Here is a 22,267-nt window from a genome sequence, read left to right on the forward strand (position 1 = left end):
GCATGGGGAGGTCAGGGAACATGCTGTGGCAATGTAGGATAGGTTTATGAAAAACATTCCGGGGTGGTGCGCATTGCATGGGTGTGTAACATTACATTCACTAGTAGGAGTGAGAAAGACATCACGGGGTGGTGTGCATTGTATGTGTGTGTAACATTAAATTCACTAAGAGGAGTGAGAAAAACATCACGGGTTGGTGTGAATCGGAGGGTCTGAATTAGGATAGGCAGTGAGAGGCAATGTAGGATGGAGAAAAGCACCGCGGGGTGGTCAGCATGGGGAGGTCAGGGAACATGTAGTGGCAATGTAGGATAGGTTTCTGAAAAACATCTCGGGGTGGTGGGCATTGTATGGGTTTGAAACATTACATTCACTAGTCGCAGTGAGAAAAACATCACGGGGTGGTGTGAATCGGAGGTTCTGAATTAGGATAGGCAGTGAATGGCAATGTAGGATGGAGAAAAGCACAGCGTGGTGGTCAGCATGGGGACGTCAGGGAACATGCAGTGTAATGTAGGATAGGTTTCTGAAAAACATCGCGGGGTGGTGCGCATTGTATGGGTGTGTAACATTACATTCAATAGAAGGAGTGAGAAAAACATCGTGGGGTGGTGCGCATTGTATGGGTGTGTAACATTATATTCACTAGAAGGAGTGAGAAAAACCTCACGGGGTTGTATGAATCAGAGGGACTGAAATAGGATAGGCAGTGAGTGGCAATGTAGGATGGAGAAAAGCACCGCGGGGTCATCAGCATGGGGAGGACAGGGAACATGCAGTGGCAATGTAGGATAGGTTTCTGAAAAACATCGCGGTGTGGTGTGCATTGTATGGTTGTGTAACATTACATTCACTAGTATGAGTGAGAAAAACATCACGGGTTGGTGCGCATTGTAATGGTGTGTAACATTACATTCACTAGTAGGAGTGAGAAAAACATCATGGGGTGGTGTGAATCCGAGGCTCTGAATATTATAGGAAGTGAGTGTCATTGTAGGATGGAGAAAAGCACCGCGGTGTCGTCAGCATGGGGAGGACAGGGAACATGCAGTGGCAATGTAGGATAGGTTTCTGAAAAACATCGCGGGGTGGTGCGCATTTTATGGGTGTGTAAAATTACATTCTCTCTTAGGAATGAGAATAACATCATGGGTTGGTGTGAATCGGAGGTAATGAATTAGGTTAGGCAGTGAGTGGCAATGTAGGATGGAAAAAAGCACCGCGGGGTGTTCAGCATGGGGAGGTCAGGGAACATGCAGTGTCCATGTAAGATAGGTTTCTGAAAAACATCGTGGGGTGGTGCACATTGTATGGGTGTGTAACATTACATTCACTAGTAGGAGTGAGAAAAACATCACGGGGTGGTGTGAATCGGAGGGTCTGAATTAGTACAGGCAGTGAGAGGCAATAAAGGATGGAGAAAAGGACCGCGGGGTGGTCAGCATGGGGAAGTCAGGGAACATGCAATGGCAATGTAGGATAGGTTTCTGAAAAACATCGCGGGATGGTGCGCATTGTATGGGTGTGTAACATTACATTCACTAGTAGGAGTGAGAAAAATATCACGGGGTGGGTGAATCGGAGGGTCTGAATTAGGATAGGCAGTGAGTGGCAATGCATGGTGGAGAAAAGCACCGCGGGGTGGTCAGCATGGGGAGGTCAGGGAACATGCAGTGGCAATGTAGGATATGTTTCTGAAAAACATCGCGGGGTGGTGCGCATTGTATGGGTGTGTAACATTACATTCACTAGTAGGAGTGAGAAAAACATCATGGGGTGGTGCGCATTGTATGGGTGTGTAACATAACATTCACTAGCAGGAGCGAGAAAAACATCACGGCGTGGTGTGAATCGGAGGGAATGAATTATGATAGGCAGTGAGTGGCAATATAGGGTGGAGAAAAGCACCGCGGGGTGGTCAACATGGGGAGGTCAGGGAACATGCAGTGGCACTGTAGGATAGGTTTCTGAAAAACATCGCGGTGTGGTGTGCATTGTATGTGCGCGTAACATTAAATTCACTAGTAGGAGTGAGAAAAACATCACGGGGTGGTGTGATTCAGAGGGTCTGAATTAGGATAGGCAGTGAGTGGCAATGTAGGATGGAGAAAAGCACCGCGGGGTGGTCAGCATGGGGAGGTCAGGGAACATGTAGTGGCAATGTAGGATAGGTTTCTGAAAAACATCGCGGGGTGGTGCGCATTGTATGTGTGTGTAACATTACATTCACTAGTAGGAGTGAGAAAAACATCACGGGGTGGTGTGAATCTTAGGGTCTGAATTAGGATAGGCAGTGAGTGGCAATGTAGGATGGAGAAAAGCACCGCGGGGTGGTCAGCATGGGGAGGTCAGGTAACATGCAGTGGAAATGTAGGATAGGTTTCTGAAAAACATCGCCGAGTGGTGCGCATTGTATGTGTGTGTAACATTACATTGACTAGTAAGAGTGAAAAAAACATCACGGGGTGGTGTGAATCTGAGGGTCTGCATTAGGATAGGCAGTAAATGGCAATGTAAGATGGAGAAAAGCACCGCGTGGTGGTCAAAATTGGGAGGTCAGGGAACATGCAGTGGCAATTTAGGATAGGTTTATGAAAAACATTGCAGGGTGGTGCCATTGTATGTGTGTGTAACATTCCATTCACTAGTAGGAGTGAGAAAAACCTCACATGGTGGTGCGCATTGTATTGGTGTGTAACACTACATTCACTAGTAGGAGTGAGAAAAACAACACGGGGTTGTGTGAATCCGAGGGTCTGAATTAGGATAGGTAGTGAGTGGCAATGTAGGATGGAGAAAAGCACCGTGGAGTGGTCAGCATGGGGAGGTCAGGGAACATGCAGTGGCAATGTAGGATAGGTTTCTGAAAAACATCGCGGGGTGGTGCGCATTTTATGGGTGTGTAAAATTACATTCTCTCGTAGGAGTGAGAAAAACATCATGGGTTGGTGTGAATCGGAGGTAATGAATTAGGTTAGGCAGTGAGTGGCAATGTAGGATGGAAAAAAGCACCGCGGGGTGGTCAGCATGGCGAGGTCAGGGAACATGCAGTGTCCATGTAAGATAGGTTTCTGAAAAACATCGTGGGGTGGTGCACATTGTATGGGTGTGTAACATTACATTCACTAGTAGGAGTGAGAAAAACATCACGGGGTGGTGTGAATCGGAGGGTCTGAATTAGTACAGGCAGTGAGAGGCAATGAAGGATGGAGAAAAGGACCGCGGGGTGGTCAGCATGGGGAAGTCAGGGAACATGCAATGGCAATGTAGGATAGGTTTCTGAAAAACATCGCGGGATGGTGTGCATTGTATGGGTGTGTAACATTACATTCACTAGGAGGAGTGAGTAAAACATCATGGGGTGGTGTGAATCGGACTGTCTGAATTAGGATAGGCAGTGAGTGGCAATGTAGGATGGAGAAAAGCAAAGCGGGGTGGTCAGCATGTGGAGGTCAGGGAACATGCCGTGGCAATGTAGGATAGATTTCTGAAAAACCTCGTGGGGTGGTGCGCATTGTATGGGTGTGTAATATTACATTCACTAGTAGGATTGAGAAAAACATCACGGGGTGGGTGAATCGGAGGATCTGAATTAGGATAGGCAGTGAGTGGCAATGTAGGATGGAGAAAAGCATCGCTGGGTGGCCAGCATGGGGAGTTCAGGGAACATGCAGTTGCAATGTAGGATAGGTTTCTGAAAAACATCGCGGGGTGTTGAGCATTATATGGTTGTGTAACATTACATTCACTATAGGAGAGAGAAAAACATCACGGGCTGGTGTGAATCGGAGGGTCTGAATTAGGATAGGCAGTGAGTGGCAATGTAGGATGGAGAAAAGCTCCGCGGGGTGGTCATCAAGGGGAGGTTAGGGAACATGCAGTGGCAATGTAGGATAGGTTTCTGAAAAACATCGCGGGTGGTGCACATTGTATGGGTGTGTAACATTACATTCACCAGTAAGAGAGAGAAAAACATCACGGGTTGGTGTGAATTGGAGGGTCTGAATTTGGATATGCAGTGAGTGGCAATGTAGGATGGAGAAAAGCACCGCGGGGTTGTCAGCATGGGGAGCTCAGGGAACATGCAGTGGTAATGTAGGATAGGTTTCTGAAAAACATCGCGCTGTGGTGCGCATTGTAGGGGTGTGTAACATTACATTCACTAGTAGGAGTGAGAAAAACATCACGGTGTGGTGTGAATTGGAGGGTCTGAATTTGGATATGCAGTGAGTGGCAATGTAGGATCGAGAAAAGCACCGCGGGGTGGGCAGCATGGGGAGGTTAGGGAACATGCAGTGGCAATGTAGGATAGGTTTCTGAAAAACTTCGGGGGTGGTGCGCATTGTATGGGTGTGTAACATTGCATTCACTAGTAGGAGTGAGAAAAACATCACGGGGTGGTGTGAATCGGAGGGACTGAATTAGGATAGGCAGTGAGTGGCAATGTAGGATGGAGAAAAACACCATGGGATGGTCAGCATGGGGACGTCAGGGAACATACAGTGGCAATGTAGGATAGGTTTCTGAAAAACATCGCGGGGTGGTACGCATTTTATGGGTGTGTAAAATTACATTCTCTAGTAGGAGTGAGAAAAACATCACGGGGTGGTGTGAATCGGAGGGACTGAATTAGGATAGGCAGTGAGTGGCAATGTAGGATGGAGAAAAACACCGCACGGTGGTCAGCATGGGGAGGTCAGGGAACATGTAGTGGCAATGTAGCATAGGTTTCTGAAAAACATCGCGGGGTGGTGCGCATTGTATGGGTGTGTAACATCACATTCACTAGTAGGAGTGAGAAAAACATCTTGGGGTGGTGCGCATTGGAAGGTCTGAATTAGGATAGGCAGTGAGTGGCAATGTAGGATGGAGAAAAACACCGCGGGGTGGTCATCAAGGGGAGGTCAGGGAACATGCAGTGGCAATGTAGGAAAAGTTTCTGAAAAACATCGCGGGGTGGTGCGCATTGTATGGGTGTGTAATATTACATTCACTAGTAGGAGTGAGAAAAACATCGTCCGGTGGTGGGAATTGTATTGGTGTGTAACATTACATTCACTAGTAGGAGTGAGAAAAACATCACGGGGTGGTGTGAATCGGAGGGACTGAATTAGGGTAGGCAGTGAGTGGCAATGTAGGATGGAGAAAAGCACAGCGGGGAGGTCAGCATGTGGAGGACAGGAAACAATTAGTGGCAATGTAGGATAGGTTTCTGAAAAACATCACGGGGTGGTGTGAATCGGAGGGTCTCAATTAGGATAGGCAGTGAGTGGAAATGTAGGGTGGAGAAAAGCACCGCGGGGTAGTCAGCATGGCGAGGTCAGGGAACATGCAGTGGCAATGTAGGATAGGTTTCTGAAAAACATCGCCAAGTGGTGCCAATTGTATGGGTGTGTAACATTACATTCACTAGTAGGAGTGAGAAAAACATCATGGGGTGGTGTGAATCTGAGGGTCTGAATTAGGATAGGCAGTGAGTGGCAATGTAGGATGGAGAAACGCACCGCGGGGTGGTCAGCATGTGGAGGTAAGGGAACATGCAGTGGCAATATAGGATAGGTTTCTGAAAAACATCGCGGGGTGGTGCGCATTGTATGGGTGGGTAACATTACATTCACTAGTAGGATTAGAAAAACATCGTGGGGTGGTGCGCATTGTATGGGTGTGTAACATTACATTCACTAGTAGGAGTGAGAAAAGCATCACGGGGTGGTGTGAATCAGAGGGACTGAAATAGGATAGGCAGTGAGTGGCAATGTAGGATGGAGAAAAGAACCGCGTGGTGGTCAGCATGGCGAGGTCAGGGAACATGCAGTGGCAATGTAGGATATGTTTCTGAAAAACATCGCGGGGTTGTGCGCATTGTATGGGTGTGTAATATTACATTCACTAGTTGGAGTCAGAAAAACATCACGGGTTGGTGTGAATAGGAGGGTCTGAATTAGGATAGGCAGTGAGTCGCAATATAGGATGAAGAAAAGCACCGCGTAGTGGTCAGCATGGGGTGGTCAGGGAACATGTAGTGGCAATGTAGGATAGGTTTCTGAAAAAGATCGCGGGGTGGTGCGCATTTTATGGGTGTGTAACATTACATTCACTAGTAGGAGTGAGAAAAACATCACGGAGTGGTGTGATCGGAGTGTCTGAATTAGGATAGGCAATGAGTGGCAACGTAGGATGGAGAAAGGCACCACGGGGTGGTCAACATGGGGAGGTCAGGGAACATGCAGTGGCAATGTAGGATAGGTTTCTGAAAAACATCGCCGAGTGGTGCGCATTGTATGTGTGTGTAACATTACATTCACTAGTAGGAGTGAAAAAAACATCACGGGGTTGTGTGAATCGGAGGGTCTGAATTAGGATAGGCAATGAGTGGCAATGTAGGATGGAGAAAAGCACCGCGGGGTGGTCAGCATGTGGAGGTCAGGGAACATGCAGTGGCAATGTAGGAAAAGTTTCTGAAAAACATCGCGGGGTGGTGCGCATTGTATGGGTGTGTAATATTACATTCACTAGTAGGAGTGAGAAAAACATCGTCCGGTGGTGGGAATTGTATTGGTGTGTAACATTACATTCACTAGTAGGAGTGAGAAAAACATCACGGGGTGGTGTGAATCGGAGGGACTGAAATAGGATAGGCAGTGAGTGGCAATGTAGGATGGAGAAAAGCACCGCGGGGAGGTCAGCATGTGGAGGACAGGAAACAATTAGTGGCAATGTAGGATAGGTTTCTGAAAAACATCGCGGGGTGGTGCGCATTGTATAGGGGTGTAACATTACATTCACTAGTATGAGTGAGAAAAACATCACGGGGTGGTGTGAATCGGAGGGTCTGAATTAGGATAGGCAGTGAGTGGCAATGTAGGATGGAGAAAAGCACGGCGGGGTGGTCAGCATGGGGAGGTCAGGGAACATGCAGTGGCAATGTAGGATAGGCTTCAGAAAAACATCGCGGAGTGGTGCGCATTGTATGGGTGTGTAACATTACATTCAATAGTAGGAGTGCGAAAAACATCACGGGGTGGGTTATTCGGAGGGTCTGAATTAGGATAGGCAGTGAGTGGCAAGGTAGGATGGAGAAAAGCACCGCGGGGTGGTCAGCATGTGGAGGTCAGGGAACATGCAGTGGCAATGTAGGATAGGTTTCTGAAAAACATCGCGGGGTGGTGCGCATTGTATGGGTGTGTAACATTACATTCACTAGTAGGAGTGAGAAAAACATCGTGGGGTGGTGCGCATTGTATGGGTGTGTAACATTACATTCACTAGCAGGAGTGAGAAAAACATCACGGTTTGGTGTGAATTGGAGGGACTGAAATAGGATAGGCAGTGAGTGGCAAGGTAGGATGGAGAAAAGCACCGCGGGTTGGTCAGCATGGGGAGGTCAGGGAACATGCAGTGGTAATGTAGGATAGGTTTCTGAAAAACATCGCCAAGTGGTGCCAATTGTATGGGTGTGTAACATTACATTCACTAGTAGGAGTGAGAAAAACATCATGGGGTGGTGTGAATCTGAGGGTCTAAATTAGGATAGGCAGTGAGTGGCAATGTAGGATGGAGAAACGCACCGCGGGGTGGTCAGCATGTGGAGGTAAGGGAACATGCAGTGGCAATAAAGATAGGTTTCTGAAAAACATCGCGGGGTGGTGCGCATTGTATGGGTGGGTAACATTACATTCACTAGTAGGATTAGAAAAACATCGTGGGGTGGTGCGCATTGTATGGGTGTGTAACATTATATTCACTAGTAGGAGTGAGAAAAGCATCACGGGGTGGTGTGAATCAGAGGGACTGAAATAGGATAGGCAGTGAGTGGCAATGTAGGATGGAGAAAAGCACCGCGGCGTGGTCAGCATGGGAAGGACAGGGAACATGCAGTGGAAATGTAAGATAGGTTTTTGAAAAACATCGCGGGGTGGTTCGCATTGTATGGGTGTGTAACATTATATTCACTAGTAGGAGTGAGAAAAACATCACTGGGTGGTGCGCATTTTATGGGTGTGTAACATTAAATTCACTAGTAGGAGTGAGAAAAACAACCCGGATTCGTGTGAATCGGAGGGATTGAATTAGGATAGGCAGTGAGTGGCCATATAGGATGGAGAAAAGCACCACGTTGTGGTCAGCATGGGGAGGTCAGGGAACATGCAGTGGCAATGTAGGATAGGTTTCTGAAAAACATCGCGGGGTGGTGTGCATTGTATGTTTGTGTAACATTACATTCACTAGCAGGAGTGAGCAAAATATCACGGGGTGGTGTGAATCGGAGGGTCTGAATTAGGTTAGGCAGTGAGTGGCAATGTAGGGTGGAGAAAAGCACCGCGGGGTGGTCAGCATGGGGAGGTCAGGGAACATGCTGTGGCAATGTAGGATAGGTTTCTGAAAAACATCGCGGGGTTGTGCGCATTGTATGGGTGTGTAACATTACATTCACAAGTAGGAGTGAGAAACACATCACGGGATGGTGTGAATCGGAGGGTCTGAATTAGGATAGGCAGTGAGTGGCAATGTAGGATGGAGAAAAGAACCGCATGGTGGTCAGCATGGGGAGCTCAGGGAACATGCAGTGGCAATGTAGGATAGGTTTCTGAGAAAACATCGCGGGGTGGTGTGCATTGTATGGGTGTGTAACATTACATTCACGAGTAGGAGTGACAAAATATCATCACGGGGTGGTGCACATTGTATGGGTGTGTAACATTAAATTCACTAGTAGGAGTGAGAAAAACATCACGGGGTGGTGTGAATCGGAGGGATTGAATTAGCATAGGTAGTGAGTGGCAATATAGGATGGAGAAAAACACCACGTGGTGGTCACCATGGGGAGGTCAGGGAACATTCAGTGGCAGTGTAGGATAGGTTTCTGAAAAACATCGCGGAGTGGTGCGCATTGTATGGGTGTGTAACATTACATTCACTAGTAGGTGTGAGAAAAACATCACGGGGTGGGTGATTCGGAGGGTCTGAATTAGGATAGGCAGTGAGTGGCAATGTAGGATGGAGAAAAGCACCGCGGGGTGGTCAGCATGGGGAGGTCAGGGAACATGCAGTTGCAATGTAGGATAGGTTTCTGAAAAACATCGCGGGGTGGTGCGCATTGTATAGGTTTGTAACATTACATTCACTAGTTGGAGTCCGAAAAATATCACGGGGTGGTGTGAATAGGAGGATCTGAATTAGGATAGGCAGTGAGTCGCAATGTAGGATAGAGAAAAGCACCGCGTAGTGGTCAGCATGGGGAGGTCAGGGAACATGTAGTGGCAATGTAGGATAGGTTTCTGAAAAACATCGCGGGGTGGTGCGCATTTTATGGGTGTGTAACATGACATTCAATAGTAGGAGTGAGAAAAACATCACGGGGTGGTGTGAATCGGAGGGTCTGAATTAGGATAGGCAATGAGTGGCAATGTAGGATGGAGAAAGGCACCACGGGGTGGTCAACATGGGGAGGTCAGGGAACATGCAGTGGCAACGTAGGATAGGTTTCTGAAAAACATCGCCGAGTGGTGCGCATTTTATGGGTGTGTAACATGACATTCAATAGTAGGAGTGAGAAAAACATCACGGGGTGGTGTGAATCGGAGGGACTGAAATAGGATAGGCAGTGAGTGGCAATGTAGGATAGAGAAAAGCACCGCGGGGAGGTCAGCATGGGGATGACAGGAAACATTTAGTGGCAATGTAGGCTAGGTTTCTGAAAAACATCGCGGGGTGCTGCGCATTGTATGGGTGTGTAACATTACATTCACTAGTAGGAGTGAGAGAAACATCACGGGGTGGTGTGAATCGGAGGGTCTGAATTAGGATAGGCAGTGAGTGGCAATGTAGGATGGAGAAAAGCACGGCGGGGTGGTCAGCATGGGGAGGTCAGGGAACATGCAGTGGCAATGTAGGATAGGCTTCAGAAAAACATCGCCGAGGGGTGCGCATTGTATGGGTGTGTAACATTACATTCACTAGTAGGAGTGAGAAAAACATCACGGGGTGGTGCGAATTGTATTGTTGTGTAACATTACATTCACTATTAGGAGTGAGAAAAACATCACGGGGTGGTGTGAATCCCAGGGTCTGAATTAGAATAGGCAGTGGGTGGCAATGTAGGATGGAGAAAAGCACCGCGGATTGGTCAGCTTGTGGAGGTCAGGGACCATGCAGTGGCAATGTATGATACATTTCGGAAAAACATTTCGGGGTAGTGCGCATTGTATGGGTGTGTAAAATTACATTCACTAGTAGGAGTGAGAAAAACATCAGGGGGTGGTGTGAATCGGAGGGTCTGAATTAGGATAGGCCGTGAGTGGCAATGTAGGATGGAGAAAAGCACCGCGGGTGGTCAGCATGGGGAGGTCAGGGAACATGTAGTGGCAATGTAGGATAGGTCTCTGAAAAACATCGCGGGTTGGTGCGCATTGTATGGGTGTCTAACATTACATTCACTAGTAGGAGTGAGAAAAACATCACGGGGTGGTGCGCATTGTATGGGTGTGTAACATTAAATTCCCTAGTAGGAGTGAGAAAAACATCACGGGGTGGTGTGAATCGGAGGGATTGAATTAGGATAGGCAGTGAGTGGCAATATAGGATGGAGAAAAGCCCCACGTGGTGGTCAGCATGGGGAGGTCAGGGAACATGCAGTGGCAATGTAGGATAGGTTTCTGAAAAACATCGCGGGGTGGTGTGCATTGTATGGGTGTGTAACATTACATTCACTAGTAGGAGTAAGAAAAAACATCACGGGGTGGTGTCAATCGGAGGGTCTACATTAGGATAGGCAGTGAGTGGCAATGTAGGATGGAGAAAAGCACCGCGGGGTGGTCAGCATGGCGAGGTCAGGGAACATGCAGTGGCAATGTAGAATATGTTTCTGAAAAACATCGCGGGGTGGTGGGCATTGTACGGGTGTGTAACATTACATAGACTAGTAGGAGTGAGAAAAACATCACGGGGTGGTGTGAAACGGAGGGTCTGAATTAGGATATGCAGTGAGTGCCAATGTAGGATGGAGAAAAGCACCGCGGGGTGGTCAGCATGGGGAGGTCAGGGAACATGTAGTGGAAATGTAGGATATGTTTCTGAAAAACATCGCGGGTTGGTGCGCATTGTATGGGTGGGTAACATTACATTCACTAGTAGGAGTGAGAAAAACATCACGGGGTGGTGTGAATCGGAGGGTCTGAATTAGGATAGGCAGTGAGTGGTAATGTAGGATGGAGAAAAGCACCACGGGGTGGTCAACATGGGGTGGTCAGGGAACATGCAGTGGCAATGTAGGATAGGTTTCTGAAAAACATCGTCGAGTGGTGCGCATTGTATGTGTGTGTAACATTACATTCACTAGTAGGAGTGAGAAAAAACATCACGGGGTGGTGTGAATCGGAGGGTCTGATTTAGGATAGGCAGTGAGTGGCAATGCAAGATGGAGAAAAGCACCGCGGGGTGGTCAGCATGTGGAGGTCAGGGAACATGTAGTGGCAATGTAGGATATGTTTCTGAAAAACATCGCGGGGTGGTGCGCATTGTATGGGTGTGTAATATCACATTCACTAGTAGGAGTGAGAAAAACATCGTCGAGTGGTGCGCATTGTATGGGTGTGTAACATTACATTCACTAGTAGGAGTGAGAAAAACATCACGGGGTGGTGTGAATCGGAGGGACTGAAATAGGATAGGCAGTGAGTGGCAATGTAGGATGGAGAAAAGCACCGCGAGGTGGTCAGCATGGGGAGGTCAGGGAACATTCAGTGGCAATGTAGGATAGGTTTCTGAAAAACAATGCGGGGTGGTGCGCATTGTATGGGTGTGTAACATTACATTCACTAGTAGGAGTGAGAAAAACATCACGGGGTGGGTGATTCGGAAGGTCTGTATTAGGATAGGCAGTGAGTGGCAAGGTAGGATGGAGAAAAGCACCGCGGGGTGGTCAGCATGTGGAGGTCAGGGAACATGCAGTGGCAATGTAGGATAGGTTTCTGAAAAACAATGCGGGGTGGTGCGCATTGTATGGGTGTGTAACATTACATTCACTAGTAGGAGTGAGAAAAAAACATCACGGGTTGGTGCACATTTTATGGGTGTGTAACATTAATTTCACTAGTAGGAGTGAGAAAACATCACGGGGTGGTGTCAATCGGAGGGTCTAAATTAGCATAGGCAGTGAGTGGCAATGTAGGACGGAGAAAAGCACCGCGGGGTGGTCAGCATGGCGAGGTCAGGGAACATGCAGTGGCAATGTAGGATAGGTTTCTGAAAAATATCGCGGGGTGGTGTGCATTGTATGGGTGTGTAACATTACATTCACTAGTAGGAGTAAGAAAAAACATCACGGGGTGGTGTCAATCGGAGGGTCTACATTAGGATAGGCAGTGAGTGGCAATGTAGGATGGAGAAAAGCACCGCGGGGTGGTCAGCATGGCGAGGTCAGGGAACATGCAGTGGCAATGTAGAATATGTTTCTGAAAAACATCGCGGGGTGGTGGGCATTGTACGGGTGTGTAACATTACATAGACTAGTAGGAGTGAGAAAAACATCACGGGGTGGTGTGAAACTGAGGGTCTGAATTAGGATATGCAGTGAGTGGCAATGTAGGATGGAGAAAAGCACCGCGGGGTGGTCAGCATGGGGAGGTCAGGGAACATGTAGTCGAAATGTAGGATAGGTTTCTGAAAAACATCGCGGGGTGGTGCGCATTGTATGGGTGGGTAACATTACATTCACTAGTAGGAGTGAGAAAAACATCACGGGGTGGTGTGAATCGGAGGGTCTGAATTAGGATAGGCAGTGAGTGGTAATGTAGGATGGAGAAAAGCACCACGGGGTGGTCAACATGGGGTTGTCAGGGAACATGCAGTGGCAATGTAGGATAGGTTTCTGAAAAACATCGTCGAGTGGTGCGCATTGTATGTGTGTGTAACATTACATTCACTAGTAGGAGTGAGAAAAAACATCACGGGGTGGTGTGAATCGGAGGGTATGAATTAGGATAGGCAGTGAGTGGCAATGCAGGATGGAGAAAAGCACCGCGGGGTGGTCAGCATGTGGAGGTCAGGGAACATGTAGTGGCAATGTAGGATAGGTTTCTGAAAAACATCGCGGGGTGGTGCGCATTGTATGGGTGTGTAATATCACATTCACTAGTAGGAGTGAGAAAAACATCGTCAGGTGGTGCTCGTTGTATGGGTGTGTAACATTACATTCACTAGTAGGAGTGAGAAAAACATCACGGGGTGGGTGATTCAGAAGGTCTGTATTAGGATAGGCAGTGAGTGGCAAGGTAGGATGGAGAAAAGCACCGCGGGTTGGTCAGCATGTGGAGGTCAGGGAACATGCTGTGGCAATGTAGGATAGGTTTCTGAAAAACAATGCGGGGTGGTGCGCATTGTATGGGTGTGTAACATTACATTCACTAGTAGGAGTGAGAAAAAAACATCACGGGTTGGTGCACATTTTATGGGTGTGTAACATTAATTTCACTATTAGGAGTGAGAAAACATCACGGGGTGGTGTCAATCGGAGGGTCTAAATTAGCATAGGCAGTGAGTGGCAATGTAGGATGGAGAAAAGCCCCGAGGGGTGGTCAGCATGGCGAGGTCAGGGAACATGCAGTGGCAATGTAGGATAGGTTTCTGAAAAACATCGCGGGTGGTGCGCATTATATGGGTGTGTAACATTACTTTCACAAGTAGGAGTGAGAAAAACATCATGGGGTGGTGTGAATCAGAGGGTCTGAATTAGGATAGGCAATGAGTGGCAATGTAGGATGGAGAAAGAACCGAGGGGTGGTCAGCCTGGGGAGGTCAGTGAACATGCAGTGGCAATGTAGGATAGGTTTCTGAAAAACATCGCGGGGTGGTGCGCATTGTATGGGTGTGTTACATTACATTCACTTGTAGGAGTGAGAAAAACATCACGGGGTGGGTGATTCGGAAGGTCTGAATTAGGATAGACAGTGAGTGGAAATGTAGGATGGAGAAAAGCACCGCGGGGTGGTCAGCATGAGGAGGGCAGGGAACATGCAGTTGCAATGTAGGATAGGTTTCTGAATAACATCGCGGGGTGGTGCGCTTTGTATAGGTGTGTAACATTACATTCACTAGTTGGAGTCAGAAAAACATCACGGGGTGGTGTGAATAGGAGGGTCTGAATTAGGATAGGCTGTGAGTGGCAATGTAAGATGGAGAAAAGCACCGCGGGGTGGTCAGCATGGGGAGGTCTGGTAACATCCAGTGGCAACATAGGATAGGTTTCTGAAAAACATCGCGGAGTGGTGCGCATTTTATGGGTGTGTAACATTACATTCAATAGTAGGAGTGAGAAAAACATCACGGGGTGGGTTATTCGGAGGGTCTGAATTAGGATAGGCAGTGAGTGGCAAGGTAGGATGGAGAAAAGCACCGCGGGGTGGTCAGCATGTGGAGGTTAGGGAACATGCAGTGGCAATGTAGGATAGGTTTCTGAAAAACATCTCGGGGTGGTGCGCATTGTATGTGTGTGTAACATTACATTCACTAGTAGGAGTGAGAAAAACATCGTGGGGTGGTGCGCATTGTATGGGTGTGTAACATTACATTCACTAGCAGGAGTGAGAAAAACATCACGGTTTGGTGTGAATGGGAGGGACTGAAATAGGATAGGCAGTGAGTGGCAAGGTAGGATGGAGAAAAGCACCGCGGGTTGGTCAGCATGGGGAGGTCAGGGAACATGCAGTGGTAATGTAGGATAGGTTTCTGAAAAACATCGCCAAGTGGTGCCAATTGTATGGGTGTGTAACATTACATTCACTAGTAGGAGTGAGAAAAACATCATGGGGTGGTGTGAATCGGAGGGTCTGTATTAGGATAGGCAGTGAGTGGCAATGTAGGATGGAGAAAAGCACCGCGGGGTGGTCAGCATGGGGAGGTCAGGGAACATGCAGTGGCAATGTAGGATAGGTTTCTGAAAAACATCGCGGGGTGGTGTGCATTGTATGGGTGTGTAACATTACATTCACTAGTAGGAGTAAGAAAAAACATCACGGCTGGTGTCAATCGGAGGGTCTACATTAGGATAGGCAGTGAGTGGCAATGTAGGATGGAGAAAAGCACCGCGGGGTGGTCAGCATGGCGAGGTCAGGGAACATGCAGTGGCAATGTAGAATATATTTCTGAAAAACATCGCGGGGTGGTGGGCATTGTATGGGTGTGTAACATTACATAGACTAGTAGGAGTGAGAAAAACATCACGGGGTGGTGTGAATCGGAGGGTCTGAATTAGGATATGCAGTGAGTGGCAATGTAGGATGGAGAAAAGCACCGCAGGGTGGTCAGCATGGGGAGGTCAGGGAACATGTAGTGGAAATGTAGGATAGGTTTCTGAAAAACATCGCGGTGTGGTGCGCATTGTATGGGTGTGTAACATTACATTCACTAGTAGGAGTGAGAAAAACATCACGGGGTGGTGTGAATCGGAGGGTCTGAATTAGGATAGGCAGTGAGTGGCAATGTAGGATGGAGAAAAGCACCGCGGGGTGGTCAGCATGGGGAAGTCAGGGAACATGCAGTGGCAATGTAGGATAGGTTTCTGAAAAACATCGCGGGGTGGTGCGCATTGTATGGGTGTGTAATATCACATTCACTAGTAGGAGTTAGAAAAACATCGTGTGGTGGTGCGCATTGTATGGGTGTGTAACATTACATTCACTAGTAGGAGTGAGAAAAACATCACGGGGTGGTGTGAATCGGAGGGACTGAAATAGGATAGGCAGTGAGTGGCAATGTAGGATGGAGAAAAGCACCCCGAGGTGGTCAGCATGGGTGGTCAGGGAACATTCAGTGGCAATGTAGGATAGGTTTCTGAAAAACAATGCGGGTTGGTGCGCATTGTATGGGTGTGTAACATTACATTCACTAGTAGGAGTGAGAAAAAAACATCACAGGTTGGTGCACATTGTATGGGTGTGTAACATTAAATTCACTAGTAGGAGTGAGAAAACATCACGGGGTGGTGTCAATCGGAGGGTCTAAATTAGGATAGGCAGTGAGTGGCAATGTAGGATGGAGAAAAGCCCCGAGGGGTGGTCAGCATGGCGAGGTCAGGGAACATGCAGTGGCAATGTAGGATAGGTTTCTATAAAACATCGCGGGTGGTGCGCATTATATGGGTGTGTAACGTTACTTTCACAAGTAGGAGTGAGAAAAACATCATGGGGTGGTGTGAATCAGAGGGTCTGAATTAGGATAGGCAATGAGTGGCAATGTACGATGGAGAAAGAACCGAGGGGTGGTCAGCATGGGAAGGTCAGTGAACATGCAGTGGCAATGTAGGATAGGTTTCTGAAAAACATCGCGGGGTGGTGCGCATTGTATGGGTGTGTTACATTACATTCACTTGTAGGAGTGAGAAAAAACATCACGGCGTGGTGTCAATCAGAGGGTCTACATTAGGATAGGCAGTGAGTGGCAATGTAGGATGGAGAAAAGCACCGCGGGTTGGACAGCATGGCGAGCTCAGGGAACATGCCGTGGCAATGTAGGATAGGTTTCTGAAACACATCGAGGGGTGGTGCGTATTGTATGGGTGTGTGACATTACATACACTAGTAGGAGTGAGAAAAACATCGTGGGGTGGTTCGCATTGTATGGGTGTGTAACATTACATTCACTAGTAGGAGTGAGAAAAACATCACGGGGTGGTGTGAATCGGAGGGACTGAAATAGCATAGGCAGTGAGAGGCAATGTAGGATGGAGAAAAGCACCGCGAGGTGGTCAGCATGGGGAGGTCAGGGAACATTCAGTGGCAATGTAGGATAGGTTTCTGAAAACCATCGCGGAGTGGTACGCATTGTATGGGTGTGTAACTTTACATTCACTAGTAGGAGTGAGAAAAACATCACGGGGTAGGTGTTTCGGAAGGTCTGAATTAGGATAGGCAGTGAGTGGAAATGTAGGATGGAAAAAAGCACCGCGGGGTGGTCAGCATGGGGAGGTCAGGGAACATGCAGTTGCAATGTAGGATAGGTTTCTGAAAAACATCGCGGGGTGGTGCGCTTTGTATAGGTGTGTAACATTACATTCACTAGTTGGAGACAGAAAAACATCACGTGGTGGTGTGAGTAGGAGGGTCTGAATTAGGATAGGCAGTGAGTGGCAATGTAAGATGGAGAAAAGCACCGCGGGGTGGTCAGCATGGGGAGGTCTGGGAACATTCAGTGGCAATGTAGGATAGGTTTCTGAAAAACATCGCGGAGTGGTGCGCATTGTATGGGTGTGTAACATTACATTTAATAGTAGGAGTGAGAAAAACATCACGGGGTGGGTTATTCGGAGGGTCTGAATTAGGATAGGCAGTGAGTGGCAAGGTAGGATGGAGAAAAGCACCGCGGGTTGGTCAGCTTGGGGAGGTCAGGGAACATGCAGTGGTAATGTAGGATAGGTTTCTGAAAAACATCGCCAAGTGGTGCCCATTGTATGGGTGTGTAACATTACATTCACTAGTAGAAGTGAGAAAAACATCATGGGGTGGTGTGAATCGGAGGGTCTGAATTAGTATAGGCAGTGAGTGGCAATGTAGGATGGAGAAACGCACCGCGGGGTGGTCAGCATGTGGAGGTCAGGGAACATGCAGTGGCAATATAGGATAGGTTTCTGAAAAACATCGCAGGGTGGTGCGCATTGTATGGGTGTGTAACATTACATTCACTAGTAGGATTAGAAAAACATCGTGGGGTGGTGCGCATTGTATGGGTGTGTAGCATTACATTCACTAGTAGGAGTGAGAAAAGTATCACGGGGTGGTGTGAATCAGAGGGACTGAAATAGGATAGGCAGTGAGTGGCAATGTAGGATGGAGAAAAGCACCGCGGCGTGGTCATCATGGGAAGGACAGGGAACATGCAGTGGAAATGTAAGATAGGTTTCTGAAAATCATCGCGGGGTGGTTCGCATTGTATAGGTGTGTAGCATTATATTCACTAGTAGGAGTGAGAAAAACATCACTGGGTGGTGCGCATTGTATGGGTGTGTATCATTAAATTCCCTAGTAGGAGTGAGAAAAACATCACGGGGTGGTGTGAATAGGAGGGTCTGAATTAGGATAGGCAGTGAGTGGCAATGTAGGATGGAGAAAAGCACCGCGGGGTGGTCAGCATAGGGAGGTCAGGGAACATGCAGTGGCAATGTAGGATAGGTTTCTGAAAAACATCGCGGGGTGGTGCGCATTGTATGGGTGTGTAATATCACATTCACTAGTAGGAGTGAGAAAAACATCGTCGGGTGGTGCGCATTGTATGGGTGTGTAACATTACATTCATTAGTAGGAGTGAGAAAAACATCACGGGGTGGTGTGAATCGGAGGGACTGAAATAGGATAGGCAGTGAGTGGCAATGTAGGATGGAGAAAAGCACCGCGAGGTGGTCAGCATGGGGAGGTCTGTGAACATTCAGTGGCAATGTAGGATAGGTTTCTGAAAACCATCGCGGAGTGGTGTGCATTGTATGGGTGTGTAACATTACATTCACTAGTAGGAGTGAGAAAAAAACATCACGGGTTGGTGCACATTTTAAGGGTGTGTAACATTAATTTCACTAGTAGGAGTGAGAAAACATCACGGGGTGGTTTCAATCGGAGGGTCTAAATTAGCATAGGCAGTGAGTGGCAATGTAGGATGGAGAAAAGCCCCGAGGGGTGCTCAGCATGGCGAGGTCAGGGAACATGCAGTGGCAATGTAGGATAGGTTTCTGAAAAACATCGCGGGTGGTGCGCATTATATGGGTGTGTAACATTACTTTCACAAGTAGGAGTGAGAAAAACATCATGGGGTGGTGTGAATCAGAGGGTCTGAATTAGGATAGGCAATGAGTGGCAATGTAGGATGGAGAAAGAACCGAGGGGTGGTCAGCATGGGGAGGTCAGTGAACATGCAGTGGCAATGTAGGATAGGTTTCTGAAAAACATCGCGGGGTGGTGCGCATTGTATGGGTGTGTTACATTACATTCACTTGTAGGAGTGAGAAAAACATCACGTGGTGGGTGATTCGGAAGGTCTGAATTAGGATAGACAGTGAGTGGAAATGTAGGATGGAGAAAAGCACCGCGGGGTGGTCAGCATGAGGAGGTCAGGGAACATGCAGTTGCAATGTAGGATAGGTTTCTGAAAAACATCGCGGGGTGGTGCGCTTTGTATAGGTGTGTAACATTACATTCACTAGTTGGAGTCAGAAAAACCTCACGGGGTGGTGTGAATAGGAGGGTCTGAATTAGGATAGGCTGTGAGTGGCAATGTAAGATGGAGAAAAGCACCGCGGGGTGGTCAGCATGGGGAGGTCTGGTAACATTCAGTGGCAACATAGGATAGGTTTCTGAAAAACATCGCGGAGTGGTGCGCATTTTATGGGTGTGTAACATAACATTCAATAGTAGGAGTGAGAAAAACATCACGGGGTGGGTTATTCGGAGGGTCTGAATTAGGATAGGCAGTGAGTGGCAAGGTAGGATGGAGAAAAGCACCGCGGGGTGGTCAGCATGTGGAGGTTAGGGAACATGCAGTGGCAATGTAGGATAGGTTTCTGAAAAACATCTCGGGGTGGTGCGCATTGTATGGGTGTGTAACATTACATTCACTAGTAGGAGTGAGAAAAACATCGTGGGGTGGTGCGCATTGTATGGGTGTGTAACATTACATTCACTAGCAGGAGTGAGAAAAACATCACGGTTTGGTGTGAATGGGAGGGACTGAAATAGGATAGGCAGTGAGTGGCAAGGTAGGATGGAGAAAAGCACCGCGGGTTGGTCAGCATGGGGAGGTCAGGGAACATGCAGTGGTAATGTAGGATAGGTTTCTGAAAAACATCGCCAAGTGGTGCCAATTGTATGGGTGTGTAGCATTACATTCACTAGTAGGAGTGAGAAAAGTATCACGGGGTGGTGTGAATAGGAGGGTCTGTATTAGGATAGGCAGTGAGTGGCAATGTAGGATGGAGAAAAGCACCGCGGGGTGGTCAGCATGGGGAGGTCAGGGAACATGCAGTGGCAATGTAGGATAGGTTTCTGAAAAACATCGCGGGGTGGTGTGCATTGTATGGGTGTGTAACATTACATTCACTAGTAGGAGTAAGAAAAAACATCACGGGGTGGTGTCAATCGGAGGGTCTACATTAGGATAGGCAGTGAGTGGCATTGTAGGATGGAGAAAAGCACCGCGGGGTGGTCAGCATGGCGAGGTCAGGGAACATGCAGTGGCAATGTAGAATATATTTCTGAAAAACATCGCGGGGTGGTCTGCATTGTATGGGTGTGTAACATTACATAGACTAGTAGGAGTGAGAAAAACATCACGGGGTGGTGTGAATCGGAGGTCTGAATTAGGATATGCAGTGAGTGGCAATGTAGGATGGAGAAAAGCACCGCGGGGTGGTCAGCATGGGGAGGTCAGGGAACATGTAGTGGAAATGTAGGATAGGTTTCTGAAAAACATCGCGGTGTGGTGCGCATTGTATGGGTGTGTAACATTACATTCACTAGTAGGAGTGAGAAAAACATCACGGGGTGGTGTGAATCGGAGGGTCTGAATTAGGATAGGCAGTGAATGGCAATGTAGGATGGAGAAAAGCACCGCGGGGTGGTCAGCATGGGGAAGTCAGGGAACATGCAGTGGCAATGTAGGATAGGTTTCTGAAAAACATCGCGGGGTGGTGCGCATTGTATGGGTGTGTAATATCACATTCACTAGTAGGAGTTAGAAAAACATCGTGGGGTGGTGCGCATTGTATGGGTGTGTAACATTACATTCACTTATAGGAGTGAGAAAAACATCACGGGGTGGTGTGAATCGGAGGGACTGAAATAGGATAGGCAGTGAGTGGCAATGTAGGATGGAGAAAAGCACCCCGAGGTGGTCAGCATGGGTGGTCAGGGAACATTCAGTGGCAATGTAGGATAGGTTTCTGAAAAACAATGCGGGGTGGTGCGCATTGTATGGGTGTGTAACATTACATTCACTAGTAGGAGTGAGAAAAAAACATCACGGGTTGGTGCACATTGTATGGGTGTGTAACATTAAATTCACTAGTAGGAGTGAGAAAACATCACGGGGTGGTGTCAATCGGAAGGTCTAAATTAGGATAGGCAGTGAGTGGCAATGTAGGATGGAGAAAAGCCCCGAGGGTAGGTCAGCATGGCGAGGTCAGGGAACATGCAGTGGCAATGTAGGATAGGTTTCTGAAAAACATCGCGGGTGGTGCGCATTATATGGGTGTGTAACGTTACTTTCACAAGTATGAGTGAGAAAAACATCATGGGGTGGTGTGAATCAGAGGGTCTGAATTAGGATAGGCAATGAGTGGCAATGTACGATGGAGAAAGAACCGAGGGGTGGTCAGCATGGGGAGGTCAGTGAACATGCAGTGGCAATGTAGGATAGGTTTCTGAAAAACATCGCGGGGTGGTGCGCATTGTATGGGTGTGTTACATTACATTCACTTGTAGGAGTGAGAAAAAACATCACGGCGTGGTGTCAATCAGAGGGTCTACATTAGGATAGGCAGTGAGTGGCAATGTAGGATGGAGAAAAGCAACGCTGGGTGGACAGCATGGCGAGCTCAGGGAACATGCCGTGGCAATGTAGGATAGGTTTCTGAAACACATCGCGGGGTGGTGCGTATTGTATGGGTGTGTAACATTACATACACTAGTAGGAGTGAGAAAAACATCGTGGGGTGGTTCGCATTGTATGGGTGTGTAACATTACATTCACTAGTAGGAGTGAGAAAAACATCACGGGGTGGTGTGAATCGGAGGGACTGAAATAGCATAGGCAGTGAGTGGCAATGTAGGATGGAGAAAAGCACCGCGAGGTGGTCAGCATGGGGAGGTCAGGGAACATGCAGTGGCAATGTAGGATAGGTTTCTGAAAAACATCGCGGGGTGGTGTGCATTGTATGCGTGTGTAACATTACATTCACTAGTAGGAGTAAGAAAAAACATCACGGGGTGGTGTCAATCGGAGGGTCTACATTAGGATAGGCAGTGAGTGGCAATGTAGGATGGAGAAAAGCACCGCGGGGTGGTCAGCATGGCGAGGTCAGGGAACATGCAGTGGCAATGTAGAATATGTTTCTGAAAAACATCGCGGGGTGGTGGGCATTGTATGGGTGTGTAACATTACATAGACTAGTAAGAGTGAGAAAAACATCACGGGGTGGTGTGAATCGGAGGGTCTGAATTAGGATATGCAGTGAGTGGCAATGTAGGATGGAGAAAAGCACCGCGGGGTGGTCAGCATGGGGAGGTCAGGG

This window comes from Cavia porcellus, unplaced genomic scaffold (genome assembly GCF_034190915.1).
Source record: "Cavia porcellus strain 051 isolate PalLab524CR breed Dunkin Hartley unplaced genomic scaffold, mCavPor4.1 scaffold_18, whole genome shotgun sequence".
NCBI classification, from domain to species: Eukaryota; Metazoa; Chordata; class Mammalia; order Rodentia; family Caviidae; genus Cavia; species Cavia porcellus.